Below are 10877 nucleotides of genomic sequence, written 5' to 3'. Positions count from 1 at the left end.
TTTGATTCTTTACTGCAGATGTTATTAATTCAGGGGTTTCTTTTTTATTTCCAATCTGAGTTCCTCTATACCTTTCTGCAGCTTTTTCTTTATTTCAGAAGCCATTGATTTATTGCTTTCAGCTGTGTGATTTCCAATTTGTTCTGTGTTAGTGTCCTCTGCACTTGTTACTTGTGGGCTTGAGTTCTGAGGTTGCATTTTATTCCTTCTCATCATTTTGTGTAGCACTGTTTTCTGACCTTTGTTGTAGATCTTTGTTGTACTTATAACCTTCACACGTACTGATGTTCTGGTGCAGCTCTACAAAGTTTGGATTTATCCATTTGTGACTGGCTTGGGTCTGGCTGCTGTGCTCGGCTCCTTCCCACTGCTGCCCTTAAGGGTGAACCTCTTGTGCCCTTGTGGCAAGATGTTCTGCTCCTGGACTAGCTGAGTGGTTCTATCCTCTACACTCTCTGCAGGGATTGCAGCTACAGGCTTATACCCCATGCATGTATGCCAGGCCTGAGCTGTGCCTGGAGGGGGCAAGGTGGAGTAGGGGGGGAGAGGAAGCTCTCCCACACACTCACTGTGTCTGCGCTAGGACTGGGTGTGGGCGTTCCTGGAATGGGGCAGAAATTCCTACTCAGTGGGCAGGTTGGGGGTGGTGCTGCAGAGTGGGGGGGGGCGTTCCAAGGCAGTGGGAGAGGGTCTGGCCCAAGCTGTGCCTGGGCTGGGACTGGTATTTGGTCACGCAGGCACAGGGTAGCAGGAAGCTCTCCCACACACTCACTGGACCTGGGCTAGGACTGGGTCTGGGGGTTCCCGGAACGCAGTAGAAATTCCTACTCAGCACGTGGGTTGGGGGAGGTGCTGCCGAGTGTTGGGGGGGCGTCTCAAGTGGGTGGGAGAGGGTCGCGCCCATGCTGCGCCTGGGCTGGGACTGGTATTTGGTCCCGCCCACGCAGGGTAGCAGGAAGCTCTCCCACACACTTACTGGTTCTGGGCTAGGACTGGGTCTGGGGGTTCCTGGAACACAGCAGAAATTCCTACTGGTCGGGCGGGTTGGGGGAGGTGCTGCGGAGTGGTGAGGGACGTCCCAAAAGAGTGGGAGAGGGTCTCGCCCATGCTGTAACTGGGCTGGGACTGGTATTTGGTCCCACTGGTGCAGGGTAGCAGGAAGCTCTCTCACACACTCACCGGACCTTGGGCTAGTCTGGATTAAATTTCGAAGTGTAGTTTACCATGCTTTTGAGTGACATGTCAACAAATTTGATTAGCAACCTTTCATTATCTCCATAATCATGGATAACATGTGCATTTAGAGAGGTACTAAGGATAAAGATTTGCAGCAAGCCATTAGATATCTTTTCTAGAATCAATTCACTGTATTGATAGATAGCTTAATCAGCTGTTTGCACACTTCATTCCAATATGAGGGATTTTATTCTTTCAATGATAAGAACTGAACTTGATATAAGCCATCCTTTTAATAATTCATTCTTGGTTTTCCCAGGAATTGGTTTCAAATTAGGAGTCTCCATTTGTCAAAACTAGTCATTTTATTCTTTCAAGTATCAGGATATTCCTGTCTTCAGTCTACTGGTGTTTCTCCCATATTTTTCTGAGTTTTAATTTCCCTATTTAAATAGGAAGTCCATTCGTTTTGATAGAAAAAGCAGGAGCAAGGCATAAATTAGACAGATCTTTTCTCTGTCATCGGTATCAGTATATTATCTTTCTATGGTAGTTCAGATTATAAAGTAAAATACCTTTTATTTTGTTTCATTGTCTTTAGTTTGACAGATCTCAATGAATTCTAAGCTTTAGTTTTGCGAATATCTTTTTCATTTTCTTTTTATTTTATGAAAGGACATCCTTCCATTACCAAATAATGAGAATAGCAAGTTATTAAGCTGTATATCATTATCTTCAAAGTAGTTATGCAGTGCAAGACATAAACCAAGAAGATTCTTACAAGAAAGAAACTGGTAATAACACAAACTTTCTTTTCAGTTCTTCTGGGAAGATACGCAGAAGAGGAAGATCTGGATCAAATGGGACTTCCAGTCCTAATCTTTTGAGGAATCTCCACACCGATTTCCACAGTGGTACACCAGTCTGCACTCCCACCAACAGTGGAGAAGTGTTCCTTTTTCCCCACGGCCCCTCCAGCATTTGTTCTTGGTTGACTTCTTGATGTTAGCCATGCTTTCTGGGGTAAAATGGAATCTCATTGTTGTTTTAATTTGCATTTCTTGAATGACCAGGGATACTGAACATTTTTTTCATATATTTATTTGCTGTTTGTATTTCTTCTTCTGAGAAGTGTGTATTCACCTCAGATGCCCATTTTGGGATTGGGTCTAAGCGCCTGCCTGGCAAGGGCAAGGGCCCAAGTTTGAACCCCAGTAATGTATGTAGTGCTGACTCTGGAACTGGGCGTGGTTGCACATGCCTGTAATCCCAGCACTTGGGAGGCTGAAACAGGAGAATCACTATGCGTCTCACCTGCATAGGGAGACCATGTTAAAAAAAAATAATTAAGGGGGCCGGGGAGATGGCTCAGTGGATAAGCGCTTCCCTGGCAAGCGCAAGGGCGTTAGTTCAATCCCCAGTTCTGAAAAAAAAATTAATTAATTAATTAAATAAAATTTAAAAATAGATAAGGTAGCTGAGTATGTCTAGTCATTTTTTAGTGTAGTTTCTTTTCAAAAACAAAGATAAATTTTATTGTAAATGAAACAAATTAGGATATATGTTAAAATATTTTAAAAACTTGAATATGTAATTTGGGAAGGTGTTTGAACTTCTCCCTATTTCTTATTTTGCTCTTGATCTGATATATTTTATATGCCTTTGTGGCATTATTTTATATTTACCAAGGGTACATATTTCTGTGTCTCCTGATTTTCTTTTTTCTTTTCTTTTTTTTTTTTTGGTGGAACCGGGGATTGAACTCAGGCCCTTGCACTTTGCAGGGAAGCACTTATTCCACTGAGCCATCTCCCCTTCCCCCTGACTTTCTTTTCTCTTTATTTTTCTCACTGACTTAAGAGAATTACCTGTGCAAGCATTCTCATTTCTGAAAAATACTACATATCATCTTTTTTCTTTATTAATATAATATTTATTCTATCATTTGGTTTTAAAGATCTTTAGATTCTCTTTCAGTTGTACTCCTTTTAAGATTCCCTGGTTAGGAGAATATATTTATATCTAGCTTTTGCCTATTTTTTAAAAAACCTGCTTTGATAATATAGGGACTATATGTATAAATGGATCCAATGTTCTGCTCTTTGACTTCTGAGATCAAAATGGTATGGTCATGTTCTCCCAAGTGTCCTGGACAATTTTACATCTCCAACTAAGTTTTCTCCTTCAGTTGAAAGTCTAGAGTAAGCATTCCTCTCATACTTTCTGAGGAAGTTGCCAACAATTGAATTAAAATTCACTAGTATTGTTTAAATTTGCATTTCTTTTATTACCAATCAGTTACAGGTATTTAGTAACTTGAAAAGCTATAATGTATGTGTTGGGGGGAAGTCGGTTCATTTTCTCTGCCTATTTACCTATTTTGATATTAGTTATCTCCTTATTACTTTGTAGTTGTATAGTAACATATTAACCTTATCTATTGGTCACAAGAATTTTCTCTAGCTTGCTGCTTTAGCATAAATCCGCTACATTAAAATTTAGCAATACATATGTTAAGATGAGAATTTACTAATCCTCATACCCTTTGGCCAGGGATTCTAGTTTCAAATATCTCTTCTGAGAGGGCTAGCCAAATAGTTCAGCGGATTAAAGCGCCTGCAAGCAGGCACAGGGGCCAGCGATTCAATCCCCTGGCCTGCTGTGCCAGCCCCGCCCCCAGGGCTCATTGAGACTATTGAGACTGAGACTGAGCGTGGTGGCGCACACCTGCAATTCCAGCTCTTGGGAGGCTGTAAACAGGTGGATCACTATGAGTCCGATCTCATAGTGAGACCCAGAACACCCTGTAGACTTTTCCCTAAAAAATACAAAATAAATAAATAAATAAAAATCTCTTTTGAGAAAATGATTTATAGTGGACAAAGACTCATTCTCAAACATGTGCTCTGTGAGATACTTAGAGTTCATATTTTTTAAATTCATAGCCATAATTTAGAAAATATAATACAGTATTTTTTTCTCTTTCCAAAACTTTTCTTAAAATATACATATAAGATATCATTTCAACCATTTAAGTGTATAATTCAGTAATGTTAAGTAAATGCTCACTGTTGTGAAACTAGAACCTTTCCATCTTATAAATCTCAATCTCCACAGTGGTTAAAAATATAACTATCCCTTTCCTTGGACACCTTGCCTCTGGCTACCATTAGGTACAGCATATAAATGGAATAATATACTATTTATCTTCCTTTATTTTCTTTATTATTGTTTATTTACTTTTCTGGTATTAAATGTTGAACCCAAGGCCTTGTGTCTACTAAGCAAGTTCTTTACCACTGAGCTACACCCTCAGCCCCTAGAATTTCTCTTGTAGTGAACAGTTTATTTCCCTTAGCACAATGTCTTCAGAGTTCATCCATATAGTATCTTATGCCAGATATTCAGTACTTTTGTGAGGTTACATAATATTTCATTGTATGTGTTTACCACATTTTGTTTGCCCATTTATCTGTGGATGGACATTTGAGCTCTTGACACTTTGGACTATTATGAATAATGTTGCTATGAACATGGGTGTGTAAATACCTATTCAAGATGTAGTTTTTAATTATTTTGAATATAAACCAAGGAGTGAGAATTGCTAGGTCATACTTTAGTGGTTTTTGTCCCATAAATTTCCATACTATTACTCTTTTCTATAATGGATTCACCACTTTACATTCCAAATAGCAGTCTGCAAATGTTTTGATTTCTCTAAATACTCACCAACACTTGTTATTTTATGTATTTAAAAAATTTGTGAAATCACATCGTGGATTTTATTTTATTTCCCTAAAGATTAGTGACATTGAGATCAAATCTGTTTTTGAAAAGTGACACTGTCTATGTAACCAGCTATTCACTTCTCAGACTTTCCTTTGTCTTTCAAAATCTGGAAGAACATGAAAGCTATTTATGTCACCTTTATAATCAATTTCCTTCTCAGGATTTCAGGAGCATTTGACCATATTTCAGGTCTTTTTCTGTCTTATATTAGCTCATGTAAATCAATGGAAGTCGGTATTGGCTGGCGTGTCTAATAAGCCTACAGATTGCTGCACTCATTCCTTCCTTCATTGATTCACCCAACAAATATTTATTAAGGACCTCATGTCTGCTTGGCACATTTCCATGTGGAGAATCAACAATTGACAAAAGGCAACAAGTTTTGGAGTTCATGCAGCTTATACTCTTATATTGTAATGAATGACATATTAAGTTATTTATTTATTGTCTTCATATATGATTTTTAAAAGAGAGATTTTAAAATTATTAATTTTTTTACACATTAGCACAATTTTACTAAAGGTAGGAAGAGGAACAGGCTGTACAAAGCAAGGCTGGGCTACATAAAAGAAGGAAAAGCAGCACACTGTACTTCTGTGAGTGTGAGTGGGGGCCACCATGCAAAAGACAACACAGTGTCCTTGAAATTATTAAGCAAATACATGAATTTATCAATTGCTAATAAATGCCAGAATGAGCAAGAATTCTGGGTAAATTGAATAGATTGTAATGAGGTTGCTATTTTATGTAAAAATTACTTTGTGTCTAAGTAAACAAATGTGAGTTTTCTCCCTCAAAATGAGCAATTTCACACTGATAGTCAAGGCAAGCTTCTGATAAGGTAACATTTGAGAAGACTGGAAGATGTCTCCTTCTTACAGGATAAAACGAAAGAATTTGAGGAACAAAAGAAAAGAAAAGAAGATTCCTTTTTTTCTTTTTTTCATACTGGGGATAAAACTTAGGACCTTGCATTTATGCTGTTGAGCTATCTCCTTGGCCCAGAAAAACAATTCTTAATAAAAATTCTGTGCAGAAAAAACCCCTGAAAGTACATAGGTATAGAGGCAACAGTGGTTTTTTGTTGTTGTTGTTGTGCATGTTGTTTTTATTTGACACAACAGTTATTACAATTTAGGGCACCATAATTCCCCACCCCCCCTTTTCCCCAATACTGGCCATGAACCCAGGAATTTCTCAATGAACTACATCTCAAGCCCCTTTTTTTAATTTTAAGAGAAGGTCTCTCTAACTTATAAGTTACCCAGGCTGGGCTTGAACTTTCAATCCTCCTGCCTTAGCCTCCCAGGGTACTGGGGTTATAAACATGTGGGATTATAAGCATGTGACATCACTCCCAAATATAGACTCAAATATTAATCTGTGGGAGAGAAGAATTCTCTGAACCTTTAGCAAGTTATAGCACTAAATTATTACTGCTAGTGGGCCAGCCAGATAGCTCAGTGGATTAAAATGCCTGCTTAGGCAGACACAGGGGCTGGGGGTTCCATTCCTGGGCCTTCCATGCCAAACCCACCCCCAGGGCTCGTTGAGATGGCGACTAAGACTGGGCATGGTAGTGCTTGCCTGTAATTCCGCTTAGGAGGCAGTGAACAGGAGGATCACTGCAAGTCTGATCTACATAGTGAGACCCTCTATACCCTGTATGGGCCTGGGCTAGGACTGGGTCTGCAACAGTGTTTGAGTGTGTTCATTAATAGCAATGAAGCCAATGTGGCTTGAGTGGAGGGAGTGAGGCGGAAAGTGCAAGAAATGAGATGGGGTGCTTGGCAGCTGCAGCTTACAGTGCAGGTATGGCCAAGTCAAAGAACCACACCATGCACAACCAGTCCCGAAAATGGCACAGAAATGGCATCAAGAAACCTTGGTTACATAGATACGAATCTCTGAAGGGAGTGGATCCCAATTTCCTTATGAACATGCATTTTGCCAAGAAGCACAACAAGAAGGGCTTCAAGAAGGTGCAAGCAAACAGTGCCAAAGCCATGAGCACACGTGCCAAGCCTATCAAGGCCCTCATCAAGCCCAAGGAGGTCAAGCCCAAGATCATCCCGAAGGCAGTAAACCACAGGCTCACTCGACTTGCCTATATTGCCCACTCCAAGCTTGGGAAGCATATCCATGCCCATATTTCCACGGGTTGCAGGCCTTTCTGGCCAAAGGCCCAGGCTCCAGCCAAGGCCCAGTCTCCAGCTTCTGCTCCAGCCCAGGCTCCCAAAGGTACCTAGGCCTCCTTGAAGGCTCCACAGTGAAAGCCTCTTATCTGCTGATGTATAAACAGAAGGACTGGTGTGACCCCCGGGGTGCCATCTGTAGGGGTCTGGGGTCCTCCTGTACTCTTTATACAAATAAAACTGAAGCAGGATAAAAAACAGAGAAATGAGATGGGGAAGTACAGCCATATCTTCAAATTTAAAGGCCCATTGCAGGCCACTCTGTCTCCTTTCTGAATGGGAGCAGAAGCCATTGAAATCTTTGAACAGAGTAATGACCTGATCAGAAGGATGACTAGCTGTTGGATTGAGAAAAGGGGACTGTATGGAAGCAGGGAGATCTATTGAAGATTATTCATGTAGGAGAAGTGCAAAGTAATGCTGGATTTATTGGACCTGTGTAGAGCAGTGTAGGTTGTAAGCCTCTGAATATATTTCAGAGATAGAGCTGGATTGGTGTGGGACATAACAAGCAACAGGGGGATAATGAAGCTTTTCTTTGGTATAAAATTTGAGCAACCAAATCAAATCTATCTAGCTATCTGGCTGTTTTTCCATATGTCTATATTCCTATCTATCATCTATCTATCTATCTATCTATCTATCTATCTATCTATCTATCTAGTAAAGAACAATAGAATCTGTTGTCATTAACCAATTTCTTAGCATCTGCTGACACCTACATCATCCTCTGTGGTCCTTTCATAGACTAAGGAAAGTGATAACTTCTTCAAAAAGTCACTTCTTCCTCTTTTATGGGTAGTAGAGTTCATAATTTATTTGTCTCCTTTTTATCACACTCTTATATTCAATACATTTCTTATTATTTTCTATTTTCTCAGAATCTTTCTGTCTCAATATTACATCTTTGATTTGAGGCTACCCAAACTCTCCTGTATCTAAAATATTTCCTCTGGGGGCCGGAGAGATGGCTCAGTAGAATAAGTGCTTCCCTGGCAAGCATAAGGGCCTGAGTTCAATCCCCGGTTCCACCAAAAAAAAAAAAAAAAAATTCCTCCAACATACATTATAATAAGGTTTGTGTTATTTATTATTCTTTTTTTCCTGTAGTACTGGGGATTGAACTCTGCACCTTGTGCTCGCAGGCAAGTGCTTATACTGCTGAGCTATATACCCAGCCCCTGTTTATTATTATCATTCTTTCATGCTAAGATATTATTTGTAAACAAATTACTTGTTGCTTATCTACACATTAAGTACCCAACTTTAAAATGGGGTGGATTTGGAGTGCCTGTCATTCTGATCTTCTGAGTATGGGCTGCTTGTCATGACATGCCAGTTGCTGCTATGAACTCTCTTAGGTAAATGGTTGTTCAAAAAGAAGGGGGTGGTGAATGAAAGCAAGAGACAGGAAAAGGAATATTGTGGGACTGTCCTGCTTCAAGGTTGTATATGGTGAGATTTTTGGATTTATGTGTAAACATGAGAAGTATATAATTCTTTATGCTTATTTTAAAAATATATTCTAATTTTTAAATGTTTTTTATCATATACTGTAGGGACTTAAAATTCAACATATCAATACTTGAGGAAAAATACCTGTACCATATTATGCCTAAGATGTTTGATATGCAGACAAAGAGTGAGGTTAAGCTTAACAGCCTAAGTTGTATGGTAATAACAATAAGCTTGTCTTCTGGATGGTTAACAACCTAAGTTTGCAGACCAAAATTAGAGAAAAAGGAGGGCTGCAAGGAAAGCCAACATTTTGGCCCTAGCCTTCCAAGCTCAATTAAGACTCAGGACATATGAGAACTTGTATTGTAATGTCATGTAACTCGGTAGTGTCCCAAATTTTCTGATCAAGAAGGTTATGGGGCCAAAGAGGAAAGTGATCGATGATGTAGAGTGTGCCTAAGGAGAGTCATATGGAGAGAAAACATTCTCTCAGGCTTTCACAGAGAGCACATTGGCCAAGCAATGGCCGTGACTCATCCACATGGCTGACACTGACAAACAATCTGAGGTACAGGATCTCAGGATAAATCCTGAGAGGATTTGGCTGACCTTATCAGACCCAAAAGCTACAACTCTTGTTGCATAGGTCCTGCTTTACCTTGGTCTTAACCATCCAGCAGAAAAGTATAAAAATGAAATATAAGAAGTAAAGCCATACTGTTATGTTGAGCTGTGGGGGACTCAGGTCAACAATTTCTGACATTGCCAGTCAAGTGAAAGACCCAATACGATTATGAGCTACTGAACTGTTTTAGAATATTTTGCTGAGTTTACACACCTATAATATTCAAATAACGGGACTTAACAAAAAAAGGGTATACCGATGAATGTCCGTTTTGTATCAGTGTATTCAAAGCGGTTAGGATAGATATATAGTTACATTCTCTTAATGAATAGAGTGGTTTGTTCTAATGGTGTTTGTAAATAGGATATCATGTCCGCATCTTGAACAGCAATTAACCACTAGGAAGGATGTATGCAATGTGTTAATTATTGAAACTGTCCTACCAATTTGACTTGAAACTGTCTCATTGCTATTTGTTTATCAATAAAATTATAAAAATAAAATAAAATAAAGTGGACTGGATGTTACCTGTTTAACTCATGTGAAAATGCATAAATACTGTGGTATGTATACACAATAAAGTAATTTATCTGTAAAGAACAAAATGTTGTCATTCATAGGAAACTGATAGATCTAGTAATCATTATATTGAGCAAAATAAGCTAAACTTAGATATAGACAAATATTGTGTGTTTTATTCTGTGGCATCAAAAAAACGATAGCAAGAAAGTACAAGGAAGACTACTACTGGACAAGACAAAAGGAATAAGAAGGAGGAGCTGTGTAAAGATGGGTAATGGGAGAGATGGATATAATAAAAATGGATGTACTGAAATAGGCCCAAAATGGGAAACTAGATAAATGAATTTATCTATAGATGAAGATGATTATTCAAATCCTTTCATTAGTGCATATTGGTCATACAAATTAAAGGATTTCATTTTGGCAGAATTGTCCATATATGTAACACACTTTGGTCATCATTACCATTCATTCTCCCCTCACCCTGCCCTCCTCTGAGTTTCACATTTTGGGGGTGTTCCTTTTTATTTTTTGGCAGAACTGGGGATTAAACTCAGGACTTTGCACTTGCCAGGCAAGCACTTATTCTACTAAGCTATCTTCCCAGCCCCTGGGGGTGTTTCAATGCATACATTTTGAATATATCCATCTCTCCCATTACCTATCTTTACACAGCTCCTCCTTCTTATTCCTTTTGTCTTGTCCAGTAGTAGTCTTTCTTGTGTTTTCTTGCTGTCATTTTTTAATTAATTTTGTTGAGAAACAAATAGCAATGAGACAGTTTCAAAACCTATTAATAGGACAGTTTCAATAATTAATACATTGCAAAAAAATTAATACATTGTATATTGTTATCTTCTTATTGGTTATTCATAGTACAAGATGCAGATATGATATCCTGTTCAAACACTACTAGTACAAATCTTTCTTCTCATTGAATTAAGAAAAAGTAGCTGTATATGTATCGTAACTATTTTGTATATACAGATACAAAATGGTCTTTTATTTGTATCCCTTTTTTTGTTTAGTTTTGTCAGAGGTGGGTATTCATTGCCATTTAAATTTTTTTAATTAATTAATTAATTTATTTATTTATTTATTTATGTGTGTGT

The 10877-nt window shown here is 38.6% G+C and overlaps 1 pseudogene; it reads left to right on the top strand.

Annotated features, from left to right (window-relative positions):
* The first annotated feature begins 6779 nt into the window (after positions 1-6779).
* On the top strand, positions 6780-7181 carry LOC101585596 (annotated as a pseudogene).
* Positions 7182-10877: the final 3696 nt, after the last annotated feature.

The sequence above is a fragment of the Octodon degus genome, unplaced genomic scaffold (genome assembly GCF_000260255.1).
Source record: "Octodon degus isolate 3935 unplaced genomic scaffold, OctDeg1.0 scaffold00353, whole genome shotgun sequence".
In the NCBI taxonomy this organism is placed as follows: Eukaryota; Metazoa; Chordata; class Mammalia; order Rodentia; family Octodontidae; genus Octodon; species Octodon degus.
This window is presented reverse-complemented; position numbering and strand designations above follow the sequence as displayed.